At 36.2% G+C, this 15598-nt stretch overlaps 1 long non-coding RNA gene across 1 annotated transcript; it reads left to right on the forward strand.

Moving 5' to 3' along the window:
• The first annotated feature begins 2028 nt into the window (after positions 1-2028).
• Positions 2029-8074, forward strand: LOC139180001 (uncharacterized). Its single transcript, XR_011564321.1, has 3 exons — positions 2029-2574; positions 6548-6583; positions 7784-8074. It is a non-coding gene; the product is annotated as an uncharacterized lncRNA (long non-coding RNA).
• The last annotated feature ends 7524 nt before the right edge of the window (positions 8075-15598 follow it).

Genomic DNA, 15598 nt, shown 5'->3' on the forward strand with positions numbered 1-15598 from the left:
TGGCAAAGGAACACTTCTCAAAGAACCAGATGGGATCTTGTCCTTGGCAGCTGGGGAAATTATATAGGATTTAAGGCCCTCAAAGCTTTGTCCCTTATCTGTATCAGTCATTCCTCTGAGAAGATAAAAATGTAAACCTTAGCCACATTAAAGATATTTGTATTTTGGGGGAATGCTGGTGCCTTTCTGAGAATCACATCTTCATCAACCATGTAACAATATATAACACACGTTTTGCAAAACTTGGCATAAACACTAGAGATACAATGACATGGAAGGCACTGAACTATGGACATCTCAGAATCCAGGGGCATTCAGTGTGTGTGGTGTGTGTGTGTGTGTGTGTGTGTGTGCTCAGTTGTGTCCAACTCTTTGCAAACCCATGGATTGTAGCCCGCCAGGCTCCTCTGTACATGGAATTTTACAGGCAAGAATACTAGAGTGGGTTGCTGTTTCTTCCTCCAGGAGATCTTCCCAACCCAGGGATAGAACCTGCATCTCCTATCTCCTGCATTGGCAGACACATTCTTTACCACTGAGTCACTTGGGAATCCCAATCAGGATTGAAGTGCTTCTCAAATGTTTGGTATCAGGAACTCTTTACAGTCTTAAAAATCATGGAACACTCCAGAGACTTTTTAAAATGTAGATCATAGCTACTTGTATTTACCATATTATTAAAAAAATGAGGACTTCTGAAATGTTAATCACTAATATATTTAAAATAAAAATAATTAGTCCATTACAAGTTAAATGTGATACCCAGGAAGCCAAAAGAAGTGCATGAATAAGGAATATTTGTCAAGTGGCATGAAATATGAGAGGCCTGCAGTTGGGTCGTAAGATTTACCAACCTAGTGGTTATCTATGACCTTCACAAGAGCAGTTTTGGTGAAAGAGTGGGTGTGAAGGCCTGGTTATAGTGGATTTATGAGAGATTAGGAGGATTGAATAGACTGAGTACAGACCACCCTTTCCAGGTACTCTGTTACAGAGGCTAGAAGAATCAGTGTAATAGCTAATAGGAAGAGCAAGTCCACTGAACGGTGTGTTTTTTTTGGTTTAGATTTTGGTTTTTAAGATGGGAGAATTAATAGAATGCTTACATGTTGATGGGGATGAGTTAGTGAGGAGAAAAGGCTGACAGTGTAAAAGAGATGCGAAAAATGTATTCATGCCCTAGAGAATGCAACAGGGCTTGGGGTCTAGTACGCAGGTGGGAAGATTGGCTCAAGAAAGACCACAGAAAATATGTCTTTCAAAACACCCAGGAAGGCAGACTGAGTATGAATGCCAGTGATGGGTGAGGAAAGGCAGTGGTGGAGTCTAAGCAAGTTCTCTTCTGATTGCTTTGCCTTTGTCAGTGAAGGAGAGAAATCATGAGCTGAGAATGGAAATGGGCATGTCAGTGGTTTAAAAAAAGTATGTGAGGAAGAGTCATCTAAGAGCATGGGCTAGGAATGAACTAGAACAGTGATTTTCGAAGGGCGATCCTCAGGCCAGCAGTATTTACATCACCTGGAAACTTGTCAGAAATGCAAATTCTCAAGACTTATTTCAGACCCACTTCCAAACCTTCTTCTATGGATGAACTTGGCAAATCTTCCAGAGATTCTGACGTATGCTGACATTTCAGAGCCACTGTATGATTTTTGAGTCACCCTACCTACCTTGAATGTCAAGAACATGCAAAGTGAGACCAGTCAGCTATTGTATGGTAGGTTCTTCTCCAGCCAAAATCAGATTTTTTTCTTCGTGGAATAGGTAAATAGTTGGACTTACAGGTTATGGTCATTGTTTTCTAAAATATTAACTGGCAAGTCTATAAAAATTACAGTAATAAATATTGTTATGGGCATCCTCCCACCAACATTCATGTTAAAAGTCCTAACTCAATACCTCAGAATGTGAGTATGTTTGGACATAGAACCTTGAAAGAGTTAATTATGACATCATTAGGATAGGTTCTAATCCAGAATGACTGGTGTTCTTAGAAGAGAAATTTAGGAGACAGAGAAACATGAAGGGGAGAGCATGTGAAACACAAGGTTTATACAGCTATTTATAACCAAGGACAGAGGCCTCAGAAGACATGAGCTCTGCCAACACCTTGATCTTGCACTTCCAGCCTCAAGAACTACGAGGCAATAAATCTTTGTTGTTTAAGCCACCCAGTCGGTGGTATTTTGCTTTGGCCATCCAGACAAATGAATACAAAGATGCCAGGAAAAGATTTCTTTTTCTAAATACTTAAAGTAAAAATCATTGACTTCACTTACCAGATCAGTACTTTAGCCAACTGACTTACTTTAAGTATCTTTAATCCTTTCTGTAAAAGGGAATTATAATAGCATCTATGTCAAAGAGCTATTATGGAGGCAAAATGAGATAATTCATGTAAAGCTTGAGCTTAGTAAGTAACCCACGAAGTACTCAAAAATATCAGTCTGGAAAAAAAAAAAATGACATCACCTCGCAAAAGCACGTGTGCTTGGCCAGGAGAGTCCTTGTCTACAAATCCACAGTCAGAACTCAAATTGCAAAGTCCCTGGAGGAATCATCTGTCAATCTGAGGTGTGTGTTCCCGAGCCTTGTGGCGCTGCCCTTTTCTTATTCTCTGGGATCGATTTCTGAAGCAGCCTAAAGGCCACCAAGCAGGGTTGGGACACCTGGATTGATTTTCTATGGGGACATGGTGGGCCAAGCCCTGTCTGGTTTCTAAACTGATGCTATATTATTTCCTGGTCTCTTATGAAACTGAGCCAGGAAAATAATTTTTATAGGACAGTTAGATTTTCTCTCGTGTAGGTTTATTTAGGGTGCAGGGGAGGGGGACAGAGAGGTACTGAGAGTGACTCCTTTTCATTTCATTTCAAAGCGTATTTTGTATTTCTCCATTTCAAAGTGTCATCACTGAGAAAATACTTAATTGACAACATGATAGTTTCTTATAGCAGACTAAGTCTACGCTTGGGGTGCTATTTACTGTGATCATCACTTCCAAGTGTGGTGCCTTGTTGTATTTTTCCTCCATGAGTGGTTATTTGTTGGTAATGGATTTCTGTAAGCCAAATTATATCCTCCCTTTAAGGATCATTTTGACTGTGTATCTACAACATTCTTTTCAGAAAGGGCTAATTATTATTGACAAGGATGGTAGAGAGACAGATTTTCCCTGTTCTGGGCAATTAAATAACCTTTTGTCCTAGATTACTTTGCACAGGCCTGTCATTGAACCAGTATCCTTGATTTGTGTTTAAACTGAAATAAAAATAAATGTAGGAAGTCTCGGTTTATGCAGAGACCTGTACTCCTATGATCTTAAAACCTTTAAAAAATTTGGCAAATATACCGTTTGTAGATTTCAGACTACTCTTAGGCTCACTCTGTATAAAATAATTATCTGTAAATGCTGTATTTGTCCATTAAGGCAGAAAACCAAACCAGTGGCTTATGACCGATTCAGTACTGGATGTCTGAGAGCTTTGTTCACTTACCAGAGTTTTAGTGATTTTCTTTTGGTTTCATGAAACCTTGGTTTAATAAGGATCTCCATCCAATATTTTCTATATTTGCTCAAAATTTCTTTCCAAGGTAGTATTGGAAAGAAATTTAGCTCTATTTTTGATATTTTCTATTTATGATATTTTCTAGCTCTATTTATGATATTTTCTACAGTGATTAGTGCAATGTTTCTATATTCACAAATCTATTTAATTTTCCTTTTTGATGTAAGATCCAAATTCACATTGTTTTACCCCTACTCCCAAGAGCTCAATTATTATTTCCACAGTTTTCTGTTCTTCCCTGATTTGAAAGGCCTTTCCTACATAGTGTTTTCTCATTTATGCTAAGTAATCTATATCAGATGTCAGCCTGGTTCCACGATTTGTAGCTCTATACTTTTATCACTACCATTCTACCTAGGAACCTTATATTTTTATATATGGTAAGGAGAATCCTCTTCTATTACTCTTTATCAAAACATGTTATTTATTCTGAGCTGTTTATTATTTCAAATACACTTTGACATTATGATTTCTTACATAATCCATGTTTTTGATTATAAAAATTATCACATGTAGAAGGTTATCAGATTAAAATTGAACAGCCTTTTTAATGTTTTAATCCTATCCTAGGATTAAACAATGAACAATTCTGTGAGGGTACTTATGGACCTTTTTCTAAGCATTTGCATATTATGTGCTACCAAAATAGAGATTTTGTATTTACATGAATTATAATAATATACAAACATATTTTTTTCAATATATATCTATTAAACACTTACCCATTATGTACCAGGTACTTGGATACATCAGTAACAAAGACAAGCTGAGGTCACTGGGTTGTAGGGCTTACATCCTAGTGGAGAAAAGCAGGCAATTAAACAACACACATAATGTACAATGATGCCATTTAATATTGTAGAATGTGTTTAAATGCTATGGAAAAGCAAAGTAGAATAAAGAGGGTGAGAAGTTATTGTATGTGGAGTAAAAAGTGTTGCAATTTTAAATATGATGTTCAAGCCTCTCCCTTGAGAGAGTCAGATATGAACAAAGACCTATAGATGGTGTCTCAAAAGTTGGTATTAGCATTTATATATTGAGGTATTTTCTTGTGGGCACATGTTCTTTGCATTGCTCTTTAATATTTTACACTAACTAATGGAGTACAGAAGATATAAAAGATACAGTGAGCAACATTTATTTACTAAACATAGAAGTATATAATCCAAATTAAGAATATATTCATTATTTTCTAACATTAGGGAGATATATTGATTTTATTCTCTTTAAAGCCTAAATGTCTTATAAGGTTTACTACATAATTTTTCTTGGAGTTATTTGCTGTTTAAGAGAAGATTTAAGCCAAAAGAATAAATACATAACCGTAGCGTTGTTTAATCATTTTGCCTGGTGGTGAGCCGGTTTGCGTGCTGTGGGTGGTAGGAAAGTAACCCTTTCCATTGTTTCCCAAATCTTATACTCTGCCTGTTTGTAATCTGGCCATGCTCAGCAAATAAACGTTTGCATACATTTCAAGAGACACAGTTTTTTCTTTTTGAAATTCTGTGAGGTTGTTCATTTTCTCTCCTGAGTATTTGTGTAGACTTTGTTTATTTGTTTGTTTTATGTCCTCTCTGCAACATTAGTGTGCCATGCTGCATTCAACAAATGGCGAGGGAATTCAATATAAGACTTTTCCAAATTCAATATTTTATGTGCAAATCATGGATAAGCATTCTCTCGAGCATTATGTAGAACACTGGGGATTTGTCTGAACTCTTTGCTCAGTTTAAGATTTATTGATACCCTTCCCACCACGTTCTCTCAGATTTCCTCATTCACTTTCTAGATGCCTGTTTTTACAAAGACCAGCTAAGTATTGCCTTCTCCACAAAGTCTTCATTACCTCTTCAGACCCAGAAATCTCTTTTCTCTGAACTCATGTGCGTGCATGGGTGCTAAGTTGCTTCAGTTGTGTCCAACATTTTGCAACGCTATGGACTGTAGCCCTTCAGGCTCCTCTCTGTCCATAGATTCTCCAGGCCAGTATCCTGGAGTGGGTTACCATGCTCTTCTCCAGGGGATCTTCCCAACCCAGGGATTGAACCCAGGTATCCTGCATTGTAGGCAGATTCTTTACCATCTGAGCCACCACTACACCCAGACCACATTTCCAGTGACACCTTCCAGAATGCCATTTACTGCTTATGCTTTGGGGGATTGCTATTTTGAGTGGTGGCTCTCTGACTAGATTCCAAGCATTTCTATTTATATCTAAGATGACTTTTTATTTCCTTGCCCACATCATCCAAACCTAGAGATCCTTCTACAGAACAGCTGCTCAACAATCAGTGTCCATTGTTTAGGGGGTGATGCCTAGTTCACACTTTCAGGGAAGGGTAGGCAGGGTGGCTCTTGTGTTCTGTTTCAGGTAACACATGAGTTTCTGCTCCACTCTGATTCCCTACCTTCTTATACTTAAGTTTTTAGAGTGATGTTGGCAAATATCACAGCTGTGCCTGGTGGGCTATGGTGAATGCATAGTCCACTATGAACACAAGCATTTCTGAAAAGAAAATATATCAGGAAGAAGCCCAGATTCTTCTCCCTTCTGTGCTCAGATTCTTTACAAGATGGAGCAAATGTGCTGTTTTACTTAATCTACCCTGGAAAGGAAAGTGACGCTTTAAAGTTGATATTATAGTGTCTCAAAACCCATTGATCCAGAATCTACATCACTTTTATAAATCAAATCTGCTAGCAAATCATTATCCCCTGACATTATCAAACAGATTTCCAAAATTCATGTTAGTTATATTTTATCAGATGGGGTCTGTGTTTTGAAAGAGTTTATTGTAACTATATTTGATAAAAACAAGTATGTAGAAATAGCATGTTTTGAAAATATATTTTAATGTTATGGCTTCATTATATAGATCAACAGATCATATATAGTAAACAAATAGCTACTTTATAATAACACTCAAGTGTTTTTACTAAAATTTAAATAAAATTATATTTTGTTCATCATCCAGGTTGCAGAGATGTAGTACTTTCAATATGATTCTGAGGTAAGACTTTTATTTTGCTGTCAGATTTTATACAAAACTCAGTTCAGTTCTCTAATTCCCAGGGAAGGTGGAAATCTCATTGGATTTGAAATTTATGGATGAGTTTTTTTTTTTTAAGTTTATGGGAAGTTTGCTACAATCAGATTAAAATAAGATACCCAGGAAAGAATTCTGTGCACAGTCCTGAGGCTTGTTTAATACAACATATATACAGCTCTAATTCTCAGAGGATAGCTTAGAAATGTAAGAAAGTGAGACCTACAAACCTCTTTTTAAAATGATACTGCACCTACCTTAGAATTGTATCCTTCTGGAAGATTATTTATTGAAATAATTGTAGAAGTTGACAATTTTTTCCAAGAAAGTTAGAAAAGTTTCTTTTGTGTTTTATTTATAGTAGAGACAGTCTGAGAAAAAGGTCTCCATTGACCTAGATTTGCTGTTTTCCTCTATGCCAATAATTCAAAGAACCCAAATTTATGCTTATGACACCATCTCATCATAAATAACAATATTCCTGCATACATACTACCGTGCTCTTCAAGAAGCACAAGTCATTTTCACACACATTTTCTCATTATCTTCCTATGCTATTACCCCTAAATTTCAGGGATGTGGAAATTGAGGTAGAGAGCATAGAGAGTAGTGGAATTACTTACCCCCAAACCCGTACTATGCTAAGTGAAAAGCTCTGGAATGAATTCCCTAAGTGCTCTCTGTACTGGCAGTTCTGTTCTTCCCCATAGCTTTGCTGGGATGTGTTTCTGTATAAAGTACCCCATGCTTTAAAGAATTGAGTGTATGTGTGTATATATTTAGGCCAATTGAACACTTACCTAATTTATTTACCGTAGCCACAATGTCTCATTTGGGAGATTAATACCTCACCAATGCTCATCCAGGAAATGTAAATTATTTTGGTTAAAGGAAAGCTGCTTCCTTTATGGATTTATGGAATTTGACTGTTAGAATCACAACCCTGCCATCTTTACCATTGGCATGGGCTTTGTTAATTTATTTTGCCAAGGGCAAGATTTATACACATGAACCACTTTTATTCTAATAATGAATGCATTACTTTCCCTCAAATGTACAGTGAAAAATTACTATGAAGTCATTACACTGGCTCAGCTGATGGAACTGAGGTGAGGAAATAGTTCTTTCAAAAAAAATTTTTTTTTAACTATCTTAAGTGCTCAGTCTCTTACAGGTGTGGGAGTTGTACTCACAAGCCATTCTGAAGAGAAATCTCATTCAACCTTCTGAGGAGACATCTTACTTACTCGCCATTTAACCCTTTTATGTAAGTAATTGGCAAGTTAAAAAGTCCAATTCCTAGACTCCTTTGCAGCTAGTTTCTGTCTCTTAGACACTCTTAGATGAGATCCAGAAATCACAAGCAAGGCAGGGGCCATTTTCTTGCCGGTGTTGCAGCTGGCAGATAAGTTCTGACAGTTGTGAGGGGTCATAGTGGTGCCACACAACATTTTAGGGTCTAGCTGTCAGTGTCCTGAATGGGAAGGGCTGTAGTCACTGCAGTGACTAGAATCAGGAGCAGTAGCTGCTGCCTGTCATTTAGGTTTCATATATAGTGGCATGACCTTAAAACTGAAAGTTTAAAAGTAGTCTGTTCTTCCAGCCCTTCCAAAAATTTTGTAAGCACACGGATCCTTGATTGAAATCACTTTCTGCTTGATATGTTCTCAGTGGTTTTGGAACTTGACTGAAGCAATAACTGTTCTCTCATTTGTAAGTGCTGAGACGTAGATAACAGAGAGCTGGGTTATTTTAGTGTGGAAGATCAGGCCTATCTGGGTACAAGTCCAGGTTTTGCAGGTTAACTCTGAAATTTTGGCCCTATTTTTCATCTTAAAAATGAATCTCAGAATGCCAACTTTACAGGGTTTGTGAATACTATAAAATAATGTTTATAAAGTGATGAACTAGTTTGACTTGGCTATGATAATATTTTAAAAAATATTTTTACTAAAATTAAGTTATAAGAATACTTATCATCACAAATAATTGGAAGGTAATATGTAGGATGAGCTCCAGAAAGCAGCATGGCTTAACTATGTCAAAATGACTCAATGATGTAAACAGGCCAATGGCTTTTTCTGAAAATAAAACTTGATTGAATTCTGATGACTTTTGTGGTACAATGGCTGAGAGTTGTCACAGAGATTGTGGACCATCAAGTCAGCTAAGCTACTCTCTGGCCCTTTGCAGACAAGTTGTCTCTCTAAAGAGTGACACTGCTCTCCTTAGCAGTCATTTCATTCTAAGGAGGGATTCCTTCATGTCCACAAATGGGTACCAGCAATGATCAGAACGAGAGAGAGAGAGAGAGACAACTGTGTTGCCCAAGTATGGCACTGTCTGTCCCTTCGGTTTGAATGCACCAAATTAGATTGCACAGTCACTCCTGGACCAATAACTGTTGTCAGGAGTTCCCTTTAGCATGAATGGCTTTGGACGAAACAGAATTCCACTCTGGAGCAAATATTGACTGTGTAATTTCTTATCATATTTACCTGCATTCTTATCATTATAACACATTGTCACTAAGTTGTTTTTACATCATTACTGACTCTTCTGCATCACCTGTTTGAAGAAACAGGCCCCCTTCTCTATTAGCTTGGTGACTGATGCACAATAGATATTGAATAATATGTGTTGAAAAATTGGAGGTCCTATAAAAAACCAGAAATGTTTATTCAGCAACCACACTATTTACCACAACATCCAACAAAGTTGTTGATAACATCATAGGTACTCAGTCAGTATTCCTTTCTTTGCTCAGCAATGATGATGCTTACTTGGGTAAAGCCAAATGAGCACCTGGCTGGGAGTTGGAAAACATGTCATTTCATACCAACTCAAGCTAAGTCTAGAAGAAATTAATTTCTCCACTGATGTATAAAGGGCTATGGTTTAGAAAATATCTGAGGACTATTCTGACCATTAAATAAAACTATTCAATAATCAAAAGTTTTATATTTGTCTAGTATCTTAGAAATATATATATATTTGTCTAGTGCATTAGAGTTTTCAAATTGACTTCCAAGTATATTAGTAGGAAACTTGTTTATTTCTTGGTAGATACTAGGAATGAAAGTCAACCAGAGGTGGTATATAAACTCTGTCACAGAGCATCTTATTCATTTATTTATTCAGCACATATTATTCAATGTCTACTGTGCATCGAGTACTGAGCTAAATAGAGAAGGGGCCCTGATCTCGTAAGAGTTTCTTTCAAATAGATGATGCAGAAGAGTCAGTAATGATGTAAAAGCAACATAGTGACAATGTGCTGTAAAGATAAGAAAGCAGGTAAATATGAGAAGAAATTACAACAGATCAGAGGGTCAAACTAAACCTCTGTGAGGGCATCTTTCATCTGTTAAGATGTGAACATGTAAATCTAGAGAAAGAAAGTCCCTTTCCTTTTTATATATTTTGCCTGATTTCTAGGTTCCATTGGCATAGTTATAATTTTACATTTCTCCCCTAAGAGTTTTCTCTGTTAAAAAGCTCTTACAAAATCTTCCCTTGGGAAAATGTTATTTGTTGGAAGAAGGGAGGTTGGGGAAGGGGAAATTTTAAAGTGGTTTTTGAGTTAATAATTATAGAGCTATGTTTCTGAAGGTTGTAAATTCATCTTCAGCCATTATAAAAGTTAAGCTCATGTTTTCTAATTTTGGGAGCATATTTTAGGCAGTAGAAACTGAAGTACCCAGAGACCTATAGCAATATCTTTATATGCCAGTCAGATTGCATGAAGAGTCACAGAAACAGCCAATCCTGGGTAACATGATTTTTTTAAGCTCCAGAGAAAGGAACAAAGTAAAAGAAGCAACAGTAGTATCTTCCAGCGGGGAGTCTAAACCAAAAATGGAGTACTCATTTGTGGAGTGTCCCTGCATTTCCTGTTTTCTCCTCTTTCCTGAAATGTTGTTGATGATGTTACCATTGAGTTAATCCTTTTGTCTCAAGAGTAAGTGTCTTATGTTTCATTTAATGAACTTCATTCATGCTTCTTACTCTTGAAGCCCTAAAACCTTGTTTCCATTTTTAATCTGTTTTTCAAAGCACCTTATAAGCATATTTAGACATTTGAATATGTTGTTAATATGACACTTGCAAAAAAAATATGTTAGTCTAAGAAATACAAAAGCAGTGTGGGAAAGAATAATCCTGCCTCCAGGCAAAATTGACCCAGTTAATGTTTGTAATGATTGGTTTGCAGGGATTTTTAGAAAAGTCAGTTTGTCTTATCTGTGTCTGAGTCTACATGGTGCAGAAGCAAATGATTCATTCAGTTGATATGGTGACTTTCTCCCCTGCCCCAGAAAAAAGTCAACTTGGTTTGTATCACAGCTCCCATGGCAAAACTCTGAATATATAACTTAATTCCTATTGCATAAATGATTAATTTTTTTGAGGTCATAAACATATTTTGAAAATAAAAATAAAAAAGATGAAATTGATTGGAAAATCATATAAATAATAATAGTACTAAAAGATTTTGCATGCTTACAGTACATTAGGCTCCACCATGCAAAGATTGTTTGTGTAGATAAACTCTTTAGAAATTCTAAATCCAGATGTTAAATAGCACCCATACCCTTTGATGACTACACCCCTCTCCATATTGACATGAGGAAGGGAAAAAGATGATCATGACTATTACCATTTGACAGATCACAAAATTGAGCTTGAAGGAGAATTTGAGTAACTTTCCCAAAGTCATAAATTCATGAAGTTGGGTTTCAGACTCAGGTCTCTATAATACCAAGCTAGAGCAGGACACTTACTCCAATGTGCTTTTGCATCATCCATCATGTCTGGCACATGGGAAATTCCTGCAGTTATTTGCTGATTGAATGAAATGACAGTAATACACGTGAAAACTGAATGGAATTACTAAACTATCCTTCTAACTTCCAATTCTTAATTATTATCCCTCTAAGAGTTACAGTGCAAATGAGGTTGGCAAACTTTTTTAAAAGAACTAGATACTAAATATTTTAGGCTTTTCAGGCTATATGATTTATCATAACTCCTCAACCTCATTCTTGTAGTACTAAGGCGGCCTTAGAAGATATTATAGTAAATGAATGAGCATGGCTGTGTTCCAATAAAACTGTATTTATAAAAATAGGCCAGCTTGTGAGTCTAGCTTGTTGATCTCTGCTCTAGATAAGAAAATCATTCCAATTTCTTAATAAATAAATAAAATAGATACTTTTGTCCCTATGATTTGCAGCACTTGCTTCCTGTATTCCTGTAGGCTGTGCTCACTTTGACTTGAAGTGTCATCGTATATACCCTTTCTGGTATTTATAACTTTCCCTCTCATGGCCTGCTAACTGAAATTATGGGCGTTGATTACAAATTACAAAGAACTGTGATTTACTCTAAAATGCATTTACTTTATGTGTTATTCTTTGAATAAAGCATGGATTAGGATAGGTTCATCCCCTCATTTAAAAATAGCATCTTTTTATTAAAATTTTAATTTTCTAAGCAGCTCTGACATTTCTCAACAGTTCCTTTATCAGAATCCCCTCCGCTGCATCCAGCAGCCAAGCTAAAATGCTTTTTATTACTGGTCTTTTTTATTTCTCTATATGACTCTCTAAAAGCAATACCCAGCTAAGTGTCACCCAGGCAACCAGTCCACTTAAATTACCTTCTCTCTTGCCCTGAGCCTGTCCTCAGAAGAAAAGATGCACACCCAAAAGCCTTATTTGAAACTTTCAGACAGGAAGCCAAGCATTTGGGGAGTCACTCTGGACTATTTGTACGGCTTTAAACACAATCAAGGATAAGAAAGCAATATGGGTAGGCGGGAGAAATAAAAGGTAACACACAGGTTGGGATACCTTGTATTTGATAGCATTTTTATAGCCTGTAAAACATTCCTATATCTTATTTGGTTTGTCACAGATATCTTCCTGAAGTTTGAGACCCTTTGAAATTTTGAAAACATGTAGATTCCAAGGGGGAAAGTGGGCTATCAGCATACTTGGGAAGCTACCATATTCTAGGAAGTTAGAAATCCTTTGACATCAAAACTCCGTGGTGTTTCTATATTATCCCATGAGAGAATTTTGTGCAAGTTTAGTGTTAAGCCTGAAACTGTCATAAAGCTTATTACTAAAATTATATATAATATATATGTATATATTTTGAAATGACTTAGCATGCACACATATGTATATATTAGTCATGACTATATTGTATTTTCTTGATGTTTGCTGAACAGTTATATGTAATTGTCATGCATAGTCTTATTTCTACGGAAAAATGATTTTCTGCCTAACTCTAGGCACAAAGTCTATTTTCCCATGCCAGTAGTGGCAGCACATTACCTAGTGAAATTCAGACAGAATCTCCATGGGACAGTAGATAAAGGAGTTCAGGCAGTATAAACATGACAACTCACAAGTAAAGAACCTCTGCACTTCTGAGTAACAGAAAATATTTTTCAAAAATTTTCTGGGTAAGCGATAGTAGATAAATGGTACTCATGTTACATAACCTTCTTCCCTGCTCATGGCAGAGATTACACCTGCTACCTGCTGTAACCAGAGAAGGAGATGGTGTAACATGAGTGTCATTTATTTGCTATTACGAATTTTAATATCAGAAGAGTCTTGGGTCAGCCATTAACTTCGTCTGTTGACAACCTTCTTTGTCATCCATCACAGAAGTGACCTCAGAATCCTTAATACAGCACTCTGGGCCTCCAAAGCTAATCAGTAGGATTTTGTTTCACAGCTGAAACCTGCTTGCCAACCTGCTGTAGATGTTCCGAATTGGGTACCAGAGGTCAATTGTCTCATTAATAGGATGGGTTCTGGAAGTGATTCATTCTTGCAAATACATGATGAATGTGAGTTGGGGCCTATTTCTATGGTGAAAAATTTTGTTACACAAAGAGGTCATTCAATTTATATTAACTATGAGTTATACCAGTAGCCATACTTAATTCACTTGTACTTCATTTGGGTCTTCTGCTTTTTATATTTCCCTTTAGCCCTATTGACCAGAATAAAATAAAAATAAAAACAATGAACTTCAGTCTCATTTATTATGCTGAATGTGGCATCTAGAGATAAAGTGGTATGAGGGATAAAGTGAGAGAAATTTTTCCATTAATTTCATAAATGGTTCTTTCAAATTGCTTCTTATTTTTTGCAACTGATTTCATTTCATAAGCAGTATTTCTGTGAAATATTATTTCTACATTTACTTTAGATTTATAAGGAGGCTTTTATTTCTCAGAGATATTTTCTTTTTGTTCTGTTTCATGTTTGGGGTTTAGTTTTTGTCTTTGCCTTCAGATGTGTTCTATTCTGACATAGCTATTAGAAACAACTTGACCATGGAAAGTGGCTCAGCAAAAATATGAAGTATCTTGACCCTGAAATCAAATAGTTTAAAAACTGCACTTGACATTTGTCATTTAATACAAGTCCCCAATTTTGAAATTAGCTATTTTCTAGAAGTTTCCTAGTAAATCAATTGTTTAACAATTTTACTTTGATTTTTAGACTAACTTCTAAAGCCTAATTAACACATGATATTGTTTAAGAGTTGTATGTAATGAGGAAAAAAACAATAGTATAACAATATGAATACAATTGGATAAAACAGTGTTTTATTTATTTTGAATTTGTATAGCTTAATAAAAAGCCTGCTTAATTAAAGAAGAAGGAAGGTACAGTTGAGATATTTTGCCACGTGGCCTATGGGATCTTAGTTCCCTGAGTAGGGATTGAACTTGTGTCCCCTACAGTGGAAGCACATAGTCTTAACCACTGGATCTCCAGGGAAGCCCTGAGATATTTTATAGAACTTCTGAAATAGAATTCAAGTATTTTTAAGAATGTTTGCACAAGAAGATTTTTTTAATTGTATGTAATTACCTTTGAAAATATTTTATTTGCATTAATCTTGTATTTTCTGCTCAAACTAGGGCCATTTCTAGAATTTAAAGGAAAAAAAAAAAAAGCAAAGGCAGAATGGAACAGGAATTTTAAGCATGTAAGTGAGGAAGAGTTGAAAAATAGGAGGAAATAGGAAAGATGTCTAAATGTATTTGTGAGTTTGAATCAGGTGAAATCAACAAAGTTGTAAATGATAAAAGTCTGAGAAAAAAGCAAAACATCTATGCGTAAAACCCTTAATTGAAAGGAGACAGGATGTTGAGAGAAAGGTACTTTGGATTACAGTTGACAATCCAATCATGGTTGATATCAGTGGCTTAGGATGAGCTGCTACCTATCTCCAATGAGGGAAGCAGATGGTACGGAGGGAATAGCCACTTTGAAAGACATTTTAACAATTTCTTACTAAAATATACTCTTAACATATGATCCAGCAATCACATCCTTTGGTGTTTACCCAAGGGAGCTGAAAACTTATGTCCACACAAAAACCCACATACAGTTGCTTCTAGCAGCTTTATTTTTAATTGACAAAGCTCAGAAACAATCAAAATGTCTTTCAGTAGGTGAACAGGTAAATAAATTGTGGTCCATCCAGAAAATGGAAAATTATTGAACACCAAAAATAAATGAGGTATCAAGCCATGAAAAGACAGGAACATTAAAGACATATTACTAAGTGAAAGAAGTCCATCTGAAAAGGCTATCAACTGTATGATTCTAACTAAACATTCTGAAAAAGTAAAAATGATAGAGCCCATAAAAAGATTACTGGTTGCCAGGAGTTGGGAAGGGGATGAGTTAGCAGGTGAAGCACAGAGCATCTGGGGGACAGTTAAACTACTCTGTGCGCTATCATAGACATGACCACGTGTCGTTACACGTTTGTCCAAAGCCATCAGATGTGCAGCACTAAGAGTGAACCATAATGCAAACTGTGGACTCTGGCTAATTATGATGTGTTCATCTAGGGTCATCTAGTAACAAGTATGCCACTCTGGTGAGTGATGTTGATAATGAGAAAGGCTATAAAAGAGTAAGGGAAGGGCACATACAG

The sequence above is a fragment of the Bos indicus genome, chromosome 3 (genome assembly GCF_029378745.1).
Source record: "Bos indicus isolate NIAB-ARS_2022 breed Sahiwal x Tharparkar chromosome 3, NIAB-ARS_B.indTharparkar_mat_pri_1.0, whole genome shotgun sequence".
Classification (NCBI taxonomy): domain Eukaryota; kingdom Metazoa; phylum Chordata; class Mammalia; order Artiodactyla; family Bovidae; genus Bos; species Bos indicus.